Here is a 23,774-nt window from a genome sequence, read left to right on the forward strand (position 1 = left end):
ACAGCAGTGGACCCACCCCAGTGTAAAACTGCAAACATACAAATGAGATTAGTCCAACAGTACTGTTTCCTCTTGGACCTTCTTCACTGTTTTCCATGGAGATAAGGCAGGCAAAATCAGGACTTGCTTGTTGGATTCATTTCACACTTTCCCAAAACAAGATCATGCAATAATTTCTGATTTTTTTATACTACAGATTGAATTTTGATACAGAACAAACTGTTCAATGAGTAAGTTTTGATGAATACTAAAGTGACTGTATCATATAACAGGATTTATATCGCCCAGAGAAGGGCGACCAAGCTGGTGAGGGGTCTGGAGAACAAGTCTTACGAGGAGCGGCTGAGGGAGCTGGGCTTGTTCAGCCTGGAGAAGAGGAGGCTCAGGGCCGACCTTATCGCTCTCTACAGTTACCTTAAAGGAGGCTGTAAAGAGGTGGGGGTTGGTCTGTTCTCCCATGTGCCTGGTGACAGGACGAGGGGGAATGGGTGAAAGTTGCGACAGGGGAGTTTTAGGTTGGATGTTAGGAAGTACTTCTTTACCGAAAGGGTTATTAAGCATTGGAACGGGCTGCCCAGGGAGGTGGTGGAGTCACCATCCCTGGAGGTCTTTAAAAGACGTTTAGATGTAGAGCTTAGCGATATGGTTTAGTGGAGTACTTAGTGTTAGGTCGGAGGTTGGACTCGATGATCTTGAGGTCTCTTCCAACCTAGAAATCTGTGATACTGTGATACTGTGATTTTTTTTTTTTTTTAAGGGCAAAAAAGCAAAAGAGAAAATACTAATAGTTTAAGATTATTTCATATCCTTTTTTTTTTTTTTCTGAAATTGCAGATGAAAAATCTCAGAATGGATATAATTAAAATCTGTAAGCCACAGTAGTCAAAATTAGGATGTCTGCAATTGCTATGAACTAAATTTTGAAATGGCTTAATTCTTCATCTATATGCATAAGATGACATGGGCAAAAATTATTCTGGTAAATAGATATGTACAAGAGCTGAAACATCTTTTCTTTGATTACTGTTGGATGAGTTGACCTAATTCCAAAAATAATTTTCTAGATGTTTGATATCCAAATGTTTGCTCAGGTAAGGAATACATGTGTCATTTGAAAGCTACCAAGATACCAGATTCCCTTCCCTTCCCTTCCCTTCCCTTCCCTTCCCTTCCCTTCCCTTCCCTTCCCTTCCCTTCCCTTCCCTTCCCTTCCCTTCCCTTCCCTTCCCTTCCCTTCCCTTCCCTTCCCTTCCCTTCCCTTCCCTTCCCTTCCCTTCCCTTCCCTTCCCTTCCCTTCCCTTCCCTTCCCTTCCCTTCCCTTCCCTTCCCCCTTCCCTTCCCTTCCCTTCCCTTCCCTTCCCTTCCCTTCCCTTCCCTACCCTTCCCTTCCCCTCCCCTCCCCTCTCTTCTCCCCTGCCCTTCCCTCCCCCTCCCCCTCCCCCCCTGCCCCTCCCCCTCCCCCTTCCCCTCCCCCTTCCTTTTCTCTTTTGCTTTTTACTTTTTTCTCTTTTTTTTTTTTCTAAAATAAAGTGGAGGTTTGGGCTACGTGCTAAAATTTTGACCATTATAAATGGGAAGATAAATAATTATGAAGGCACAATCAAAAAGATTCATATATATAATAAAAACTCATTATTCAGGATGACCTTATTTGCACCTCCTTTTTACACCTCCAGTAATACGAGAACAAATAATTGTGGAGACAATTTATGCCCTATAGAGTTACAGAGTCTGATTCACCAGCGAATTATTTGAGTATTACGTCAATGTAGCATGGTGTTGGGGAAGACTTATAATAATTACCTCTTAGGTGTAATCAGGCAGTTACATATCCAAATGAGATAAACTGCATAAGCAATTATTGTAGATGTAAAACTGTGTTCACAATTTACACCTCTAAATTGTGGGAACAGAAAAGGTAGCCCATCCTTAAGTATCCATCTTTGTCTTCTGTATTTATACCCAAACCCATGGCTAGATGATAGTTTTTAATTGCAAGATTCTAAATCAGTTGAAAATACTATGACTTTGGCCAAGTGGTTGCTATTTTACTGAAATATTTTAATAGAGTGCTACCTGCCAAATTGAATTTCTGTTCTGATACCAGAAGCAGTTTCCTAATATTGTGATGTTCAGAAACAAAGTGTAAATTAAATGAAAAGGGATGCTGGTCATTTTCCAGAAGTGAAATGGAAATAGAATATCAATTAGCTATAGTGATATACCTGGGTGTAGTTGTACTCTGTAAATTTTGCCATATACTACAGTGTGAAATGGAAAAGAGAGAGGGAAGGGAAAAGAAAGAAGGGAAAGGGAGGGAAGGGGAGGAGAGGGGTGGGGAAAGGGACATTTCAAATCTTCAGATAATTTCATTAGCAACAACATGTGCCCAGGTATATAGGCAGAATCTGTGGTGCTCATAATCAGCAATCAGAACTCACTGGGATGACATCAACATTTTTTATTAATGAAACAACAGTGACAAATCTGAAAGATGTACTACTTCCTTACTAGCTCATTAGTAATGTATTTCATTTATTGAAGAATAGTTTTGTAAGGATATGACTATATTTGCATTGCATAGTTTACTGGAAAAAAAAAACAAGAACAAAAACAGCACATTTCTGATGGTTTATAGTTTCATCAATATGTTAATAGCAAGTCAGCCAGGTTTACTATTATTTTTTGTATTGCCTTGAAAGTTATGCTTTAGGAAACTTGATTAAAGTCAACATTTCCATTTGATACTTGAAAAGCATATAAAACTGGAAGAGAAGAAGGAGAGAAAACTTGTATCCAGTTTGTAAGAACATTTTGCCATTGATTTATGCCCCTGTCTTTTGAAAGTGTAGTTTAAAATATGTCCTTGAAAACACAGATCATCTCATGCTGCCACGTATTTACCAGATAACTTAAGACTTATGTCTTTTGTCAGTGTTGTGAAATCAGTTTGCATTTCCTGAATCAGCATATGGAAATATTCAGTATTAGGGACGTTTAAGATAGGCAACCAGACTTGATATCTTCTATGATTTTTACAAATGGGCTACCACAGCAGCAAATTAACTACCAAATTCCGAAAGAGAACAACTTTTTCATCTTGCATTTCACCCCATTACAGACTTGCTTCTAGGATCATTTCCTGTGCTAATATTTGTATGTATAAACATTTCTGTGCACATATATATACACTTACATATAGACACAATATAAAAGTTATAACACCTAAGTTTTAAAACGTTTTTCAGTTCAGTAATTTTATCTTTGATACTCTCTTTATGAAAAATATTAAAACTCCTAATCTGCTACTGCTGCATTTCTAGCAAGGAACTTCCTAGATCTTGTGAGCTAAATAGTAATTGCAAAGATAACTGAAGAAATTGTGAAAGTCGAAGGTGGCGCTGTAAGTAGCTTTTTTTGTCTATGAGTAGTTAAATACTGAAATATCTGTCCTGTGTAAGTTGCTGGTCCTTTGACATTTTTTTCTCTTTCTTATTGGGTCAGCAAGTTTGAATACATTTTTTTTTCCTTTTGTTTTGCTATGTTTGTTTTGCATTTGTTACATTCTTAGAAAATTTAGAAAGAAGGGTTATATTTTGGCATTTATGCTTAGAGAAATGCATTTCTCACCTAACCATCCCGGAGCTGTCACACCCTTGTTCCCTTCACCTGTTCTGATCCTGACCCCTGCCCATGGGAGGCCATCATGGTGCCCTGGTGGTTCCCGCCACCTGTTTCCTGAGCAACTGGAGAAAGTGCCCTGTTAACATTAGTGAAACAATCCCTCATCTTTCCCTTCTCCTCATGACAGCTTTTAAACAAGTTTTTCTGTTTTTTCACTGCAAACTGCAGTTCAATTTGCATTTGAAACAATCCACAACTTGAAGAGATTTCGTTCTTGGAAATTAATCATCCAATCTGCATATTTTTTCACTCTAGCACTCATATATGACTGAGTTTTATGCCAGTAGTGTCTAAGAGTAGAGTGTTGACTACAAAGTGCAGAAAGCACTGTCTTGTTTATTAATAATTACAAATCCTGTCCAGGATTTGCTTTTGATAGTGCTTTATATAACCTGTCAGTTTATCACAGAAGTTGTAAGTTACTCTGAAATTAATCCCTTAAAATAGCATGCAGCTGCTTGTTCACTAGTTTACACAAGGTATTATGGCATTTTTAAAGTCAGTTTACAAATTTAAAATATGAAGCAACTTATTGATTCATATTTGAGTGCTATAAAATCAATCAGTGTAAACAGGTTCAGTAAATTATTTAGACACATCAAGAAAGCAAACAGGAGAAATAAACACTGACAACTGATGAGAGCTATTATGCGAAACACAATGGGTATTTGAACATCTTTCACAGTTTCTGTGCTTATAAAACACCATTTAGTGGCTAATGTTATAAATTATTTTTCATGAACTTGAAAAGAGAAAAGCACTGTGGATTTGTCAAAATTGATTTTTATGTGAGTTATGATTAGGCAGGGAAATACTGCTGCTGCCTTACTGGAAGGGCGCAAGTAAGAATTTTATGATTAAAACCCTGGTCATACAGTCAGTCTCCAATATGTTATACCTGTATTTAGAAGACCGATTTCCTCATAAATCTTGTGCATTTCTAGTTGTCTCATGATGACTTTCCAAACCTCTTGGGTTCTGTTGTGGTAACAGCTTAATTTATCTCATTTCAACTTCTGTGATGAAAAATTGTCAGGGAACTCTACAATCTCTCCCCAAACATTTGTTTTCTTTTGGTATGCTGTGCTTATACCTGACACTTTATTTTTTTAAAAGTTCTTTCTTTGATTTACTGGACTGAATTAATCAGATTTATCCTTAGTCTGAAGGCCAACAATGAGACTGCATTATTGCACCCCAAATCAAGTTACAGGAATGTGGAAAGGTCGAAGGGCACAATGACTACAGCAAAGCAGAAGTGGACCGATAGTATCCCCTGGTATGCACTGCCATATATACCTCCAATGACTTCGACAGGACCATCAGTACACTCACAGATAGGTAAAAAGGGGCAATGTGAAGTAATCTTGTTCCAGTTTATTCTTACATTCTGTAGTACCAGCCCTAGCATCATACTTAGTGCAATATTTTGAAATAAGTGTTTCCAAATATTTCTTATGCACAGACTAGAGATGGACTTTAACACTCATAAAAAGTATACTGTAATCAGGAGACATCAACCAGGCAAAATTATCCAGATCCAGACTAAACTAAACTAAGCTCAAGGAATATTTCTATATGCCTTCAATTCAGTGTTCAACATTTACAATCGAGTTTGTACATAGTTTTATCTTGCACTGAGCTCCACCTAGCTCTGTTTTCATTTTGCATATTCCTACTGAAAAAAAAAAAAAAAGTATTAATCCAACCACTCCAGCAATACTGCTCTTTGCGATTAGTAGGAATAGGTTTCTGTGAAGTCATTTGAATTATTTAATTAATAATTGTTGGAAGAAACAGACTTTTGGCAGAGATTGTTGAACACTTTTGAAAGCAAACTGAGCATACTCTTACCATGAAGCTTTAGTACAAGAATTGCACTCAGACAGAATTTCTTTTTCAAAGTGGCAATGTCCACTGACAGACTTTTGCAATGAAGAGATGACAGATCTGAAGAATACAAAATGTTTGTGATCATTTCAATGGGTATGCATAAGAATGCAGATTACAAAACCTTTCTTCAGTCTTCCTCTATCATTAGCTTCGCTTTGTCAAGCAGCTTCTTCATATAGAGACAGTCAGGAAAATTTTTCTGGCAGCAGTATTCACTAGAGGTAGGGTGATGCAAACACATTAGACTTATTAAGACACCTACTCTTAGTCTTCCTTGTTTTTTGAAGAGAACAGTTAGCTTCTGTCCCTGGATGGAGCTGGATCAAAGCTGATATAAAGCCTGAGGATGACTTCTAACTTGGCGGGAGAGAAGAACCCTGAAAAAAAAATAAAATCTGTTCAAAATTTTGCAAAGAAAAAAAGAGCAAAATGTAGATATTACTTGATATAAAATGTTGGCCCACTCAGTACTTAGCACAGATGCTCCCTGAGTGAGTCATTTGTGCAACATACTACAAACACAAATCAGTTAAGTTCTTGGAATGGAAAAACATAGAAAGGAACTTGAGCTTGTTCGTATTCACAGAGATATCCCATTTCTATTTTGAAAGTCTGGTGTGTATGAAGTTAGCAGATTTAGAACCAAATTTTAATACAGTTGCTTTTTGATTAAAGTTTGTCATCTGTTAGCTACTCAGATTTGGAAGACATGACTACATGATTTTTAAAATATTGGTTATATCCTTTAATTAAATTGGTTTTAAATCTTTAATTGCCTGCTCAGTTCTCTAGGCTTTGGTTCAGCAGAGCACTTAAATATGTGCCTGGTTTCAATCCTATTGAGTACTCTCATGGAAGCCAAGTGCACTAAGCATATAGTAATGAATGTTCTTAACAGGACGTGTGTGCAATTGTTTTGTCTGTGAGCATAATGTTCAAAGGTAACTATATACACCTTCAGTATAAAATATTACTGTGTTTTCTTGTTTCATTATATTCTTTAACCATCTATTTAAAATAGCACATTAAAGTATGTTGAAGAAAATTTTGATCAAACTACTGCCAAATAAGCTGAAATTAAAATAAATAAGTAAATAAATAAATAATATATATTCCATCCAGCTAGAAAATAGATGCTTTAATTTGTTGAGAGTTTAATATTGTTTTCAAACATTGTATTCTGAAATTAACACGTGCTTAACAATTTATGTATTATCAAAATTAGATTTTTATTTTTTTATTTTTTATTAAATATTAATTAGATTTGCTAAAATGGATGGGAAAGAGCAATCAGATTTCTTTCCCCTCTGCTTACAACTCTGTGGTAACAAACTAAATATGCCTTGTTTTTTAATAAGTTAGTCTAGAGTGGCTAGCTACTTTTGGAGGCCATTTTTGGATTCTCAAAACGTTATCTTTTATTGTATGTATAGAGTTTCTGGGTACTTCCTTCTACAGAAAATTAGCTAAAATTTTGTCCCATTTTGAGAAACTACCATCCATAAAAGTTGTTAGCAGCTGATGTTGGTATATGGATTAACTTCTCTCCTAAGTACTTCCTATGTTCTGTATCTTGTGCTCACAAAATTTCTCAGTCAGAAAAAAATAGCAGTAATCTTGCAGCTCCCTTACGCCACAATCAAATCACTAAAAAAATCAAGGTCTTCTCACCATTTTTCAAAATTATTAAATTCTGTACCCACAGAAATTTCACAATATTTTTCTAAAGTTCACGTACATTCTGGGAACTCATTGCACAGAGTTCTGTGTTGAATTTGTGTTGACTTCAATGTGAAATCTCAAAACCACAGAATACTTGAGCTTGGAAGGGACCTCTGGAGGCCATCTGGTCGAACCCCCCCACTCAAGCAGGGACACCCAGAGCAGGCTGCCCAGGACCATGTCCAGGTGGCTTTTGAAGATCTCCAAGGAGGAAAGGAGGTCCTACAACCTCTCTGGGCAACTTGTGCCAGTGCTCCACCACCTGCACAGCACAGAAGTGCTCCCTGATGTTTAGACAAAACTGTGTTCCAGTTTGTGCCCATTGCCTCTTGTTCTGGCACTGGGCACCTCTGAAAAGATCCTGGCTCTGTTCTCTTTTCACCCTCCCTTCAGGTATTTATAGACGTTGTTAAAATCTTCCCTGAGCAGATCTTCTCTTCTTCAGGCTGACCAGTTCCAGCTTTCTCAGCCTCTCCTCATAGGAGGGGTATTTCAGTCCCCTTATCATCCTGGTGGTCCTCTGCTGGATTGCTCCAGTACGTGCATGCGTCTCGTAATGGGGGGCCTAAAACTGAACACAGTACTCCAGGTGCAACCTCACCAATGGTGAGTAGAGGGGAAGAATCACCTCCCTGGACCTGCTGGTGATACTTTGTCTAATGTAACAAATGTTAAGTTTTGGGCCTTCTTAGCAGGACGGGCCCATTACTGACTCATGCTCAACTTTGTGTCCACCAGGATCCCCAAGGCCTTTTCTGCAGAGCTGCTTTCCAGCTGGTTGGCCCCCCAGAATGTCCTGTTGGCTTGGGGTGATTTCTCCTTGTTGAACTTCATGAGATTTTTGACAGTCTTCTGAATGGCAGCATGGCCCTCTGGTGCATCTTCTACTGTCATCAATTTTGTGTCATTTGCATACTTCCTGAGAGTGCACTCTACCCCATTGTCCACATCATTAATGAAGATGTTGGGAAGGACTGGACCCAGTGTTGACCCCTATGGTACTCCACTCATTACTGGCCTCCAAGTACACTTTGCACCACTGTCCACTATACTCTGGGTCCATCTGTTAAACCTGGTTTTGATACACCTCACTGTCTGCTCATCTAGCCCATACTTCAACAGATTCTCTGACAGTGTCAGAAGCCTTCCTGAAGCCAGGAAGACAACACCCACTGCTTTTCCCTCATCCATCAGGCTTGTCATAAGCATGTAGAAGCTTATCAGATTGGTCAGACATTACTTTCTTTTGGTAAATCCATGCATATACATTGCAGAATTAGGGCTATTAAACATTGGAATAATTATCTATGCTATAGGTCATGGTCTAGTCTTTTCAGCTTTGTGATGTCTCAATGATAAAGACATATCTTTTTTTTTTTTTTTTTTTTTTTTTTTTTAAATTCTGAAGCATCACCTTGCACAAGATCAATGGGGAAATCATATACTTCAGTGTAGACCTATTGGAAAATGAGTTATATGGTGCATGCCCTCAAAGTAGGCTCTCAAGCTGTGGAATTTGCTATACCAACACTTGACTGAAAGATCAGAGTATCTTCATGGCGTGCAGAAAAATGTATGCTCCCGATAGACAATTGCACATTACTGGTATGTATGTATTTGTGTGTTTGCAATTGCTGGAGAATGAAAGGGTGCTTTATTTATTTATTTATCTATCTATTTAATTATTTTGTTTAGAATGCATAACTTTGAATTGTGCTATTGTTTTTTTGAGGTCTGAATAATATTTTTATTGAATGATTAAATCACATTGAGGACACTGGGGACTTTTCTAGTGTTTTATCCTAATAAAATTACAGAAGGCAAATAAATGCTAAAGCTTTCTCTAATTTCAGTTCACCACATATTCTCAGAGCCTCACAGAACTATTTAGGTTGAAAAAGTCCTCCAAGATTATTAAGAACAACCACTAACCTAGCATTGCCAAGTGTACCACTAAATCATGTTCCCAAGCACATCTGTGACTCTTTTGAATCCCTCCAGTGATGTTTACTCAACCACTTCCCTGGGCAGCCTGTTCCAATGCCTCACAACACTTTCACTGAAGGAATTTTTTCTAATATCTAATCTAAACCTCCCCTGGTGCAACTTGAGGCCATTTCCTCTTGTTCTATTACTTGTTGCTTGGGAGAAGAGACCAACTTCCACCTTGTACAATCTCCTTAGAGGTAGTTGTACAGCATGATAAGGTCTCCCCTGAGCCTCTTTTTCTCTAGGCTACTTGACATAAGAGCAGTCCCTTTCTGCAAATTTGACATCCTAATGTACCTCATAGAATTCATGTTTCTCAGAAATAACCCTATAAATGGAGTAAGCTATGTTTACTAAAATAATTGATTCTGCAGAGCTTTCCAGATATCCCCAAAGTTCATATTATATATTTTCTAAGTTGAAACACAACAGGCTATTTTCTAACATGCTATGAATGTGAAATACTTGTGATAAAATAAGGCTATTATACTTACATTCAGAATTGTAGAATAGATTGTTGCTAAATATATCAAAGGTCAGAACTGAAATGAGGGTATTTTGTTTCATGTGTGATAATACCAAACTCCTAGAAGTGCCTCTTAGTTGGTCACTGTTGAAGATATTGATAGTGAATCATTAAGACTGTTTTTATAGTGGGGAGCAGCAAGTAAGAATGAGGAGGTAGGAAATATATGCTATTTTAGTATCTTGAAGATTGGTTGCTGAACACTATCATGAAGTGTAGAATAGATTTTATACTATTCAGAACAGAAAAAGAAAGAAATAAGAAACTATATTAAAGAAAAGGCAGCTGTTGTTTATATAATCACAACTACTGGGAATGATCTAAAGATCATCTTAGAGCTCATCCAAAAGAGTAGATTGCAAGATTATGAAACAACTCCTTTGCAGTGTCTTTTAGCCCTCAGCAGTTCTATGAATCTGTGCCTGGATTAAGATATGAAGGTGGAAATAATGGGATAGTTAAATGCTGTTGCAATGAAAGTTACAATGAAAATATAATGAATTTATTCATTATTTGCATATGCCCTGGTTTCAGAAAAAGTCAACCAGTGCTTGCCCTGTTCTGGAACAGACCCTTCAGATATTTCCTCATAACTTTGGGAAACCCAGAGATGAGGAATCATGAGTGACTCTGGAAAGGAGAATAGGAAACAATTATTCACTTTTTCTCACAGCACAGGGACTAACAGACATGAAACGAAATTATAGGGTAGCAGGTTTCAAGCAAACCAAATAAGTTAATTTGTGTGGTACTCATAATTAAGTTTTCCAACTTACTGCCACATGGTGCTAGTGATGCTGGAGGCCCTGATGAGTTCAAAAATGCAATAAAAGAAATTCAGAAAAGGAAATCTCTTCAAGCCCTGTTAAAAACAAAACCTTTGATCCTGAAAGTCCCTGAGTCACAGACTGGGATGTTATTTGGGGAAGTATGCATCAGGGTTGCCCCATGCTTATTCTCTTTTTCTAGGCTTTCATTACTAGCCAATATCACTCAGTTTCCTGGGGTAGATGGAACTCTGGTTTTACTCAGCATACCCATTCATATATTCTTGTGTATTACAAGAGTTATTTTTTTAAATGTGTCTTGTGAGGGGACAAGATTTCAAGAGTTCTGGTTTGCTCTTTTATAGATATTGCTGTATTAGAGCAATATAGCTTTTACAAACCTTACTGTTAATCCTGCACATTCCTGTGAACTCTCAGAAATACAAACTAGAATACCTAACAGATTGAATCTTCTTTACAGGTCCATTAGATTGATTACACAGTGAAAGCTGCCCAGGTCTTTTTGTATAAAAAAACACAAATTAAATGCAGTCATCTGCCGTTACACCATGTTAGCACCTGTTCATTGTTACTTGAATAGGTAGCAGTTAACTTATTGGAAGCTACAGACTACTTCCATAGGAAATGTAGCATTTGACATAAACTAGGGCTCCAGTTCAGGATCAGATCCCTTTAGATATGAAGAATTTAATCCAAATCTAAAAGCCAAGCAGCAAAATTCAGTGAAAGAGGGTTCCTCCTACAACAAAGTAAAAAGTATAGGAAATATTGTACAGTGTAGCTACTATTTTATTAGTCCATAACTAGCCTAAAACAACCCACATAATTTGCAAAGTCACCTATAGCAGGCTGATGTGGGGGTTATAGGTGGGATCATTAGCAGAAGTTTTCTCCAGGTCTCTGAGATAATTTAATGTCTTAAAATCTAAAACAGATGAGATTTTAATGTTTGCCTGTACTATATCAGATCTTTCAGTGAAACCTGCCAGGCTCAAAGATCCTGTTCAATTATGGCAATTTCACACTGTGAAAAAACAAAACAAAACAAAACAAAACAAAACAAACAAAAACAACAACAACAGAAACAGCACTACAAACATCCACACCTTAGTTTGAAATATACTGGTTTTGGATTAGGTAACTGCAATTTAGTTATTGTACTTAGAATTGGGAAGAGCAGCCATTCTCATCATGTATTTGCAATATTTTTATTTTTTTACTTTTATATGTTTTTATAACTACTTAACTTGGCAACTCTTTCAGGTAAACAGTTTTACTCCTTTCAGTGTCTTCTGCAGTGAGAATTCTTTCATATTCCTGCTTTTTATCTGAGTGGTTAAAGAGTCACAAACCACTTAGATAGTGAACTATTTGTCAAAAAATAAGAATTCTTGTCTGCAACTGTGCTATTTACATCCATGTCTTCTAGTCTCACTACGTGAATTTCCAAGAAGAGTTCCACAGAATCACATTTTTACATGGTTATGATTTTGTTTGTTGATTCCCATGGTGGCTTAGTTCTATGGTCTAGAGTATTATGGGTGAGAAGCAGTAAAGGCCTTACTGAAATCTTTCTTCTGCCTTTTTGTGGATGCACACATGCAGGGAAAGTGTGGCTGGCAGACACAGAAATGCCTCTTTTCTTTCCTGCATCCCAAGACTGAAATCCAAGGAAAGTGCACAAGATTTTTGGATTTTTGTGCAAAGGTATGGCACAATTTTTTTTATTTTTATTTTTTGGATTTAATCCATTAGTGTTTATAGCTGGATTGCCACTTTTTCATATATATATTACATATATATATATACAACATATAAAGAATTATTACAAAACAGGTCAAAGAAGTAGTAAAAAGTAATAAACTGGGTGTTATTTGCACCCTAAAGCACACTTGATAGTTTTTCTTATTGGCTAGGCCTTTAAAGTTTTTGCAACATATATTCATTAAATATACATATTACCTTTGAATCTCTCTTTAATGCTATTAGAGTTCTTCATATTAGATCAGTTACCATTAAAAAACTGTACTTATCTGTGGAGGTTAGTACAATTCATTTCATACATTTATTGTCCATCAGCATGTGCCAGTTTCTTGCTATTTGTGTCTCTGTAATGAATATTAAACCATCTCATCTACTCATAATGCTATAATGGGTCCTGTGATGACAGACTCTGCATGAGAAGCAGATGTTGGTGTTTACCTACATGTAATTTACAATGATGAGTGGTGGTAAATAGGTGTTTTTTGTTCGCAGTGTTGTTTGTTTGTTTTTGTTTTCTTGCCAGCACAGTTGAGTCTATGTCAAGTTTCTGCAAAATGTTTATCATGCTGTTGTGATCTCTCAAGTCTCTCTCTCTCCCTGAATATATATATATAGAATCATAGAATCATAGAAAAATTAAGGTTGGAAAAGGCCTTCAAGATCATCTGGTCCAACCATCACCCTATTACCGATGTCACCCACTAAACCATGTCTCTGTGCACCAGGTCCAACCTTTCCTTGAACACCCCCAGGGATGGTGACTCAACCACTTCCCTGAGAAACCCGTTCCAATGCCTGACCACTCTCTCTGAGAAGAAATGTCTCCTAATTGTTTTAATTATTGAACAGTAGTGCTCTTTGTTCAATTATTTGTTTTAATTGTTGAAGAGTAGGGGCATGACATTTCCATTTTTCCACTCACCAGGGACATCGCCCGAATGACAGAAGTTTTCAGCTATGATGGAGAGAGGCTTGGCAACTACATCAGCCAGTTCCCTCAGGACCTTGGGATTCATGTCATCAGATCCCATAGACTTGTACCTGTTTAGTCTCATCCTTGCTCTTTGCTTACAGTGGATGGGACTTTGATCCCCCAGCCTCCACCTACGGGTTCAGGGAAATGAAAGACTTGGGAAGCCTGTCTACCAGTGCAGACAGAGGCAAAGAAGTTGCTGAGTACCTCAGCCTTCTCCATGTCTGTCATTACCAAGTACTCAGATATAGAAAGTCACTACTAATATAAGAAATTAGCCACCTGTAATTGCTTACGCACTACTATTTTCACCCCTCAGTCTATTTTCACAAATATTAAAGGTGCATGGTGGCCCTTGGGGACTCCTCCTGTCACCCCAGTGCAGCAGCCCAAAGGGAACTGGGCCCTCTCTTGTGCTCTTCCTCGAGGCTCTGTGCAGAAAGGATGCCACCTCAAGGGCTGGGGGATGGGAAAGAAGCACTGACACACCCCTGAGAATCGGCAACAGAGTTCTTTATTGCCAGGACATCTTGCAAGTGAGCCTGCGGGATGTCCATGCTGTTTGGCAGCTCCAAGCTAATGCTTGGAATGGAGCCTGAGCGACGAGCAGGGAGCTCGCCGGGCACTCCTGCAGAGCTGTTGGTGCACTCTGATGGCAGAGAGCAAAGACATGCCGGGGTAGTCCCAGGTCTGATCTGGCCGAGGCAGGTCCACTTCCATTGGTTCCTCCACATCTTGTGGGTCCAGCTCCATGGGCTCCATAGTGTTTGGCAGAAGGATAAGCCAGTCCTTGCCTGGGACTGCCCAAACAGGATGCCTTCCATCAGGAATGTTTTCAGGCCAGGGTGCTGAACCAGGGGGTTGTCCAGTTCGGCCCCTATGTCCCATGCCACTGTCCGGTTCATTTCCATGACTGGGTCCAATGTTGCTGTCTGGTTTACGGCCATGCCTGGGTCCCACGCTGTGTTCCGGACTATGGGCACACCTGTGCTCCATGCGGCTGTCTACCTCATGCTCCTGCCTTCGCTCCACACCGCCATTGTGCCACTGGTAAAGCCCAGGCGCCCTGTTGCTGTATGGCTGAGGGGGTGGCCTGTTCCCTGCGTCGTTGAGGTGCCAATGGTACCGCCTGTAAGTGTCCATGGGCTGCACACCAGAGGTCCCCTGAGCACTGGTGTCAGTTGCGCTGCAGGTGCGATCCCTCTGCCCATGACACTTCTTGTCGTTAGGTGCATTCCTTCTCGGTGCTTCCTTGGACTGCATTGCTGTCCTCACACCGAGGAGCCCTGCCGCTTGCCCTGCTGCTTTGGCTCTTCTTCCTGCCGCACAAGCCGGCTGTCAGAGTGCCTAGAAGCTCAGCGAATGGTGGGCCAGCTGCAGGGGTCCTGTTTTATAGGGCCCAGAGAAAAGGCGGGGCAGTGGTGGCCACTGTGACCTCAGCAAGCCTCTGTGATGGAGTGGCCCACGCGTGGCCAAAGGCGGCTGTGTTGGGAGCGGCCTGGAAGATGCCCTCACGTGGAAGAAGGAGGAGGGTTGGGGAGGCTGAGGGCCCCTTTTCTGGCGCTGGCTCCCCAGGCCATTTGGCTTGCCAGAGAGAAAGGCTGCCCCTCGGCCACAGGGACTGCCCTCCACCTCCCATCCTGTGGCCTGGGTTTATTTTAACACTGGTTTTTAGGTAATTAAAATTAATTTATGGAAAAGAACAGAAGCAAGGTGCATCTTCAGCCCTAATTCCCATGTACACTTTGTGCTCTGAGTGAAGAATTTCTTCCTCACATCACATCTAATCTAAATCTCCCCTCCATTTGTTCAGAGCCATTATTCCTTGTTCCATTGCTACACTCCCTGATAAGAGTCCCTCTCCAGCTTTCTTTTAGGCCACTTTTATGGGTTAGGTTAGGTGCCAAAACTGCAGGACCTTGCAAATTGCAACCTTATCTACTTTGTTCCACATGTTCCACATGACATTTTCCAGCTCAGGCTCTAGCATCTCATCAGTTTAACATAGAATCATAGAATCATTCAGGTTGGAAAAGACCTCCAAATCACCTGGTCCAATCATCCCCTTACCACCAATGTCACCCACTAAACCATGTCCCTAAGCACCACATCCAACCTTTCCTTGAACACCACCATATATATATATATGTACATTTATATATATATATATATATACACACACACATTATCTTTGGTGAATAACTGCTAATCTAGATTAGGAAAAGAAATTATGTGCTTAGTCTAACCTCATATACTGGAAAAATTGTGGAAAAAATAATCCTGGGGGATACTGAAAGGCAGTTAAAGAACAAAGGAATTATTGAACATTACAGTCAACATGGGTTCATGAAGGGAAAGTTCTGCCTTAGTAATTTGTTCTCTTTCTGTGATAAGGTCATCCACTTGATGGATGAAGGGAAGACAGCGGATATAATCTTTCTGGATTTTAGGAAGGCCTTTGACACCATCCCTCACAGCATCCTTCTGGATAAATTGTCGTACTGTTAGGTTCTCTCTACACTGGATGATGAACTGGCTCAACAGTACACCCCAAAGAGTTGTAGAGAATGGGGCTACACCTGGCTGGCAGCCTGGCAGCTGGTCACTAGTGGTGTTCCCCAGGGCTCAATTCTAGGACTAGTCCTGTTTAACACTGTTATCAGCAATCTGGATGCAGGAGTGGAATGCATCCTCAACTAGTCTGCTGATGATACTACGCTGGGAGGTACTGTTGAATCCTGGGAGGGATGGGAGGCCTCACAGAGGTATCTAGATAGAGCATTGGACGATCATCAATTGCATGAAATTCAACAAAGACAAATGCGGGGTTCTGCATCTGGGATGGTGTAAGTGACTGGAGAACAGCTCAGCAGAAAGGGATCTGGGGATGCTGGTTGACGGTAGGCCCAGCATGAGCCAGCAGTGTGCCCTGACAGCCTAGAGGGCAGACTGCATTTTGGGGTGCATTAAACACAGCACAGTGAGTGGGTCAAAAGAGGTGATTTTCCCACTATATTTAGCATTCGTTTGGCCTTACCTTGAAAATTGTGTGTGTTTCTGGACCCCATAATATAAAAAAGATGTTAAGGTACTTGAAAGTGTCCAGAGGAGGGCAAAAAAAATGGTAAAAGGGCAGGAAGGCATGACCTGTGGGGGAAGGCTGAGGACACTTGGGTTGTCCAGTCTGGAGAAGAGGAGGCTGAGAGGCGGCCTCATTACTCCCTCCAGCTCCATAAGGAGGGGAAGTGCAGAGGGAAGTGCTGGTCTCTGCTCCTTGGGAACCGATGGCAGGACGCATAGGAATGGCACAAAGCTGCACCAGGGGAGGTTCAGACTGTAAATTAAGAAAAATCTCTTTGCCGTGAGGATGGTGGGACACTGGAACAGGTTTTCTGGAGAGGTGGTTGATGCCCCATGCAGTCAATGTTCAGGCAGGATTTGGACTATGCCCTCAATAATATGCCTTAACTTTTGGGTAGACCTGAAGTTGGACTTGATGCTCTTTTAAGGTCTTTTCCAACTGAACTATTCTACATATGAATAGACATTTTCTAAACTCACCACTCCTTTCCAAAAACATGTTGGGCAGAACATAAAAATGCAGAAGGCATCTCCAGAGGCAACCTTTTCCTTCATTTTTCCTAAAGCAGACCAGTGGCTCCAGAGATAATAAAATGGGGAAAATACAGATCTTTTGTCTCTCCTTATTTTGATTAAAGTAAAATGGTACTTCTTGGAGAAAAAGGATGTTCTAAATTTAAATCAGTTGCAATTTCAATGTGCTTAGTCTTTTTTTTCTTTTTTTTCAATTTTGTGGTTCCTCATGGAATGGCAGTTGTTTAAACCATAAAAAATCAAACAAGCAAACAACATCAAAAAAATCAAAACCAATCTCCAATGTGAATAAAGGTTATCAGTATATGTGTTCTGATCGCTTATGTAAAACTGGCCTTATTTTTTTTTTTTTTTCCCAAGGTCATTTAGACCAATCATGCATCCCATGTATTTGCAAATATACCCATCAATATTTATCTTGCTATATATTTTTTTCTTTTTGAAAGGCTACACCTTTCCATTCTCCAAGGTCTTAATTTAGGGACTCCTTTTAAATTCACTCTTCTTTTACTAATTTCATCCTGCTGCTTCTCTTCCATATCCTGAAAATGCCTTTTCCTCCTTGGCATTTAGACTCTTCAAATATTTATAGATTGTTACCATGTTCCCCTTTAGTCATATCTTAGACAAACTATGCATATTTAGCACTTGCAATCAATCCTCATACATCAATCACTCCAGAAGCCTAATCATTTTTGCAGCTTTCTTCTGATCTGTCTCCAATATGTGAATAACTTTCTTATAATAAGATGCCTAAAATTAAATACAATGGGTCATGTCTGCAGCTCATGTAAATCAGTGTAGCTTAGCTGAAGACAGTGTTGATTCATGTTAGCTGCAGTTAAAAAGCAATATTTCTGTTGCAAAGGTATGAGAACTGTATAGAGTTTGTCCAGTAGTGAAGCCTGAATTCAAGCTTTTTGTGTCTGTAGTAAAGCCACTTTGAATTCATTTCCATCACTTAGCTGTATTTTTGAGTGATGTTTTTTCCAGTAACTTCCTGTAAGTATCTCATTTTGTTGTTTTGTGGAAATTCTTTGCCCTCCCTACCTCCATCCACCCCATCCTCAGTGCAGCTACCTGTCCCTGACCTTCATCTGGAAGTTTCTGTATACACACCATGGCCATGAAGAACTGATGCAGTCTCAGAGTAGCTGTGGAAAGGATTGTTCTGAACAGTAATCAACAGCAATGGCTGGCACCCTCCAAAAAAACAAATCTACTCTGTGGAAAGAAATGTTATAATCCTCCTTGCAGTAGCTTTTGAGTCTTCCACCATCTTTGTCACTCACTTTCCCAACCCCATCAAGCAGTCATTCACTCAGCATGTTTAATTCCAAATCTGGTGTTTTTGTTGTTGTTGATTTTTTGTTTTGTTTTGTTTATTTTTTTTTTGGGGGGGTGTCATAATCTGACAAAGTTAATGCAAACTAGTAAAAAGAGAAACAGAAATTTATTTTTAAAAATATATATATTTTTAAACTAGCTATGGCTGAAGGGCAAAAGTAGCTGCCCTAATTAAGCTCATGATAGCTCTTGGCCTCCTATATTGTTTATGGAAATAAATAGACTTTTATAGAGGATTAATACAACATTTAGACCAGGTGTTTCAATTGTTCTTTTCCAATAAGCTATAAAAGAAGATAAAGCAATGCGGACACCTAAAATTACTGCCTTCAAGGATACAGTATAGATACCATTTCTTATGTAGCTATATGCAAGTGGATTGAATTAGTATAACAAAATAAAAATGAAGTTGATAAATAACTTACAAAATAGGCTATCACTGTTAGATACAAAATGTTGTCATTCCATTAGAAACACTGTAAGAGAAAAAAAGCGCTATAGCAATTCAGCTTTACAAGATTCATCTCCTGTAATATATTAGCATATATTACCCTCTCATTACTGAAGAACGTTATTTCAATGTGTCACTATGGTCAATTCTATCCTGAATTGACACTATTTGGGAAAAGAAAAAAAAAATCTGCATTGTTAAGCTTTCAGCAGTATTGAATTGATACTTTTTACTTTTCACTAACATGTAATACAGGTGGCCATACTTTAGAGAAATCTGCAATATTGCAAATTTACTGTGGCTGTGCTGGAACTTGGTCTCAAATCAAGATAGCATTTTCCCCAGGCAATTTTTTTTTTTCAGACTGTATCACTTATTTACTTCAAAAACTTCAGAAACCAAGCAAATTTGTAACTGACAATCATAAAGAAAAATCTATTGACTAGTTTGCTATTTTGTAAACTCTTTTACATATAGATTTCCCCTCCATTGTTTTCCAATTTATACACTTTTTCTTTGGCCTTTTCACTGTAAATGAGTGTTTTCTGCTTGATTTCCTTGAGAACTATTTAGTATGACTTCAAATTCCACAGGGAGGAGTAAACCAAATGCCATCTGAGCTGTAAGCCATATGTCAAAACGACTTTGCATTCAATATCAAGGGAGTCACATAATATCATTGGAGTCACAGATGATAGTATCTGCTCAAATAATTATGATCAGAAAATCATGATGAAGGGAATTTTTGTTGTTGTTGTAAGAAATTTATATAGGGAGAAAAATCAGAGTTTTCATGAGAGGTTGCATATATTAGTATTGTGCTTCATTATTGAAATATATGAAGAAAGACATGAAGTTTTCCTCTATGAGCATATGAGCCCTGCTCAAATAGATTACACTTTCAGATACCTTATAGGCCACTGAGACAGACTGACAAATGACTGTAAGTTATGTGGCAACAGGAATTTGGCATATAAAACTCCTGAATAATTAGCTAGTCTGTTTTATCTGGGTAGGATTTTTCCCCTCAGGGCATTCTTGAAAACTGTGCACAGTACTTCCCTAACTACTTCCCAGGATGAAACTTCTCCAACCATGGAGTTCACAATGTCACTGTATTTTACAGTTAGGTTGTATTTCTGATATTCTTCTGAAGGCAAAACCTTGGTTTCAGTACAAACCTGTTGATGGGGCGCAGAGCTATACTGAATCCTCATGAAATTGGGCCTCAGAAAAGCTATGTTTATAAAATTTCTCAGCCTTTCTCGTACCACTTCCTTCACTGCTTCAAACCCACATTAACACATTCATAACTGGGATCATAAAGGGCAAGATGGATGACCTGGGGAATTACAGGCTTGTCAGCCACACCTTGATCCCTGTAAAGATGTTGGAGCAGCTAATCTTGGAAATGTTTTCCAGGCACATGAAGGAGAAGAAAATCGTCAAGAGAAGTCAGCATGGATTCACCAAGGAGCAGTCATGCCTGACAAACCTGAAAATCTACAATGAAGACTAGCTTGATGGATGAGGTGAGATCAGTGGATATTATCTTCCTGGACTTCAGTAAGGCCTTTGACACTGTCCCCCATACTATCCTAATAGAGAAGCTGTTGAAATATGAGATGGATGAGCAGACAGTGAGGTGAATCAAAAACTGTCTGAACACCCGGACCCAGCATGTAGTAGCCACTGATTTCTTTTTGGAAGTCTGATGGGTTATACGACTGACAAATTCCCGTTTTTCAAAATGTCACCCACAGAGCTTCTGACAGGAACTGTTCTTATATTGAGAAAGTATCCGCACGTTGCTGAGATAGGGAGGCCATGTGTGTGCAGCAGCACTGCAATCTGCTATGTGTCTTAAAAATGTGTTTTAGTTGCAATCTTTGTCTCATAGGTAAATGCAGGAAATTGTCCATCCACCTTACTTGGTATTTGGCTTCTGCAGACATTGTTCTGAAATATACTAGCAGCATTGATTTCAGACCAATGCATCCAAAAGCTCAGCTGGAAGACAAATTTTAATTTCCATCAGATGACCGGTGTTTCACAAGAAATAAATCTAACCAGGAAAATATTCTTCAGAGTAGAAGCTCTGAAAATAGGAAAAATATCAAAATTTGGATGTATACATCACCAACATTTCAAAATATATGTAAGTTAACAGTATTTTTTAATATCATTTTTTGTTGGATTTTAGCAGCTTTTTAATTTATCAGTTACAATGACACATTTTCAGCCTGCTTTAATAGCTGTAACCAAAGATTTTTTTTTTTATTTATTTATTTATTTATTTATTTTAGTTAACTTCTCATTTATCTGAACAGGAACTTGCAATGCTCCCTTTCTGTCAAGATTTTTCATTGTTTGAAACCAGGCATGAGATGTGTGAGTCCAGAGATGTGACTGACTGTGAAACCATATATTTCACACTATGGTGATTTCTCCTTAATGTCTGGGAGACTAGAAGAGCACTAATGAACTACTCTATTAATGCCACTATACTCTGGTCCCTCTGGAAATCAAAACAAGGTTGTAAAGAAAGGAATTCTATGAATTGTGGACTGAAGCTAGATTTTCCAAATAGTCTATATGAGAATTAAGTTTCTACTCTTCTTATTATAATTTAAGTAAAATATACTCCTAGACTAAGGCTTCAGAAGATTTATCCTCTGTGCTGTCTCTGTTTTGATGAGAGTTCTTTAGTCAGTCAATAGTACTTATTCTGATCACTACAGCTAATGGCCATCCTACCAAAATGCTAGAAGTAACAATATATATTTTTTTCAAAATTATATTTAAGAAAATTTCACTAGAATGTATTTTCAGGGATTTTTTGGTTGTTTGGATTGGATATTATGAGAAAATATCCAAAACTTCCAATTTTGGAGCCCTTGGGAAATGAAGACCTTAAAAAAAGAAAAGAGGAAGTAAGATCTTACCTTTTAAAAATAATGTGTTTCACGTTGTTAAGCAGCACTTTCTCTCTTACATGTTTATTTCACTTCAAAGCGTGACCATGTCACTTCATCTCCAAAGAGTGATTTTAACACTCTACTGTTTTAACACAGTTAAGTGGAAAGCAGTCAAAGGATGTGAGGGAGTTGTTTGTTGTTCATTTAATGCTGTAAAGTATCCATCAGGGAACTCTTAAAAGATTTTTCTGTTTCCTCACAAAAGTGTCCATGAGTAAAATTCCAATTTTCTGACTAGTTCTCTGATTAGCTTTTTGCAATTCTGTTCTGTGTCAGACAATTGGAAAAAAAAAAAAAAAAAAGGCTTTTTTTGATATTCATGAATTTTACAATATTACACCTTTATCAGCATTCCATAGGTTATGTCTCCTGGATTTGCTATGAGGGAAGCTTCACGACTGCTGAGCTTATCTTCAGGCACCAGTCCTAGGGTGCTCTGTAACTGTGCAAGGCTGAGCTAATCTGCCGTTTAGCACCGTTCCTATGGGGATCTTGAGCACTGCAGCAGCTTAGCTCCGGCTCTGTAGAGCTCAGGCACTCTGGATTGGATGCTGTTGCATATCCGAACCATCGCTTTCACACTGTTTTTTCAAAGCTCCCCTCAGACCTCCTTCACACAGGAGTTTGCACCAAAAGATTCTTCTGTGGCCCAAGGTTAAAATGAGGAATATCTTCACAGGAACCACCATCTATCTCTTCCTTAGGAAAGAAATACAAAGCAAAACAAAACCTGATTAGAGAGAGCTTTGAGAGGAAGCTATGCCAGAGCTGCATCACACACTTCTCATCATATCGTGGAGTTGAATTAATGAAGTGTTCTCCTTTAAGCAATATAACCTTATTTTTTGAGAGAATTCCTGGAACAGGTGGAGTAGACTGATTTATTTTTAACCAAAACTTGATCAGCTATTGTATGCTTGTGCTTATCTTACCTCTTGAAGCTGGTTTAGTATTTGCTTTCAGTTAAATAGTGGAAAGCCTCCAAAGAAGCCCTTCCAGTCAACTCTTAATGAGACTTTTGTAGGCTGTTACTTATACTGCAGACTTCATACCACCATATCTGTCCATGACCTGAACTTAGTCTTATGCTTACTTTCCCTTAAATACTTTATTTTCTTAAATCCAGTGTTCAGCACAGAAAATGAAAGTGCTGTATTATTACTAAAATAAAGGTCTTAGCATAAGTTGCCTTTTATGAAACTTGCATTTTATTGCCATGAGCACTGTTTGACCATAACAAAAGTGTCATGCAAACCCTTCTGCTCATAAATAGTACTTATTTCATCACCACTGTCGTTATGTTCAAGTAAATACATATGTGGGATTTTTTTCTAATTCAGGCAGTAGGAACAGATGTATGGCTTTGCATGCTTAAGAGGCTTTTATGTATTGTAATAGCAAAATATTTTTGTATCTATCTGCAAAATGTAATCTAAAAAAAAACCCACAGGTTGAGTCTTAATGCTAAGGCATTAAGGCAAGACTAACATTTCATTGAGTGGTCCTAGAGATTTCTTCTGTAGATGTATGCATCTAGAAATCAGCATTTAGAAAGAGCAGTATGAACTAAAATGTGGAAGTGTTGACTTTGCTATGGCTGTTACTTTAACACATTTTGTGATTAATTCATTAATGCATCAGCTCTGAAGAGTGAATATGACGCTTCTCTGCAGTATTCTGAGAAAATCCTGATAATACTTTAATCTACAAGATTTTCAGCAAACTGCTGGAGGTTTTCAGAAAAAAAAAAAAAAAAAAGTTTCCCTGATGGAGTTATCTTCAAAAAAATCACTCTAAAATGTCTGTCTCATAGCATATGTCGCTGCAGTATAAAATTCAATATTTTGGTCAATAACTTGCCAGCAATATAAAAAAAAGTATGATTTTCCACACCAGGTCAGATCTAATCTAGTCTCCTGTGTGAAACCATCTTTCACAGGATGTGAAAGCAAAGTTTGTAAGAACAGAGCAGGTGCAGTAACACTTCCTCCTGCTTACAGTACTCAAACCAATTTTTGAGCCAAGAAAATGATTTTTATATTAT

The sequence above is a fragment of the Anser cygnoides genome, chromosome 1 (genome assembly GCF_040182565.1).
Source record: "Anser cygnoides isolate HZ-2024a breed goose chromosome 1, Taihu_goose_T2T_genome, whole genome shotgun sequence".
Lineage (NCBI taxonomy): Eukaryota > Metazoa > Chordata > Aves > Anseriformes > Anatidae > Anser > Anser cygnoides.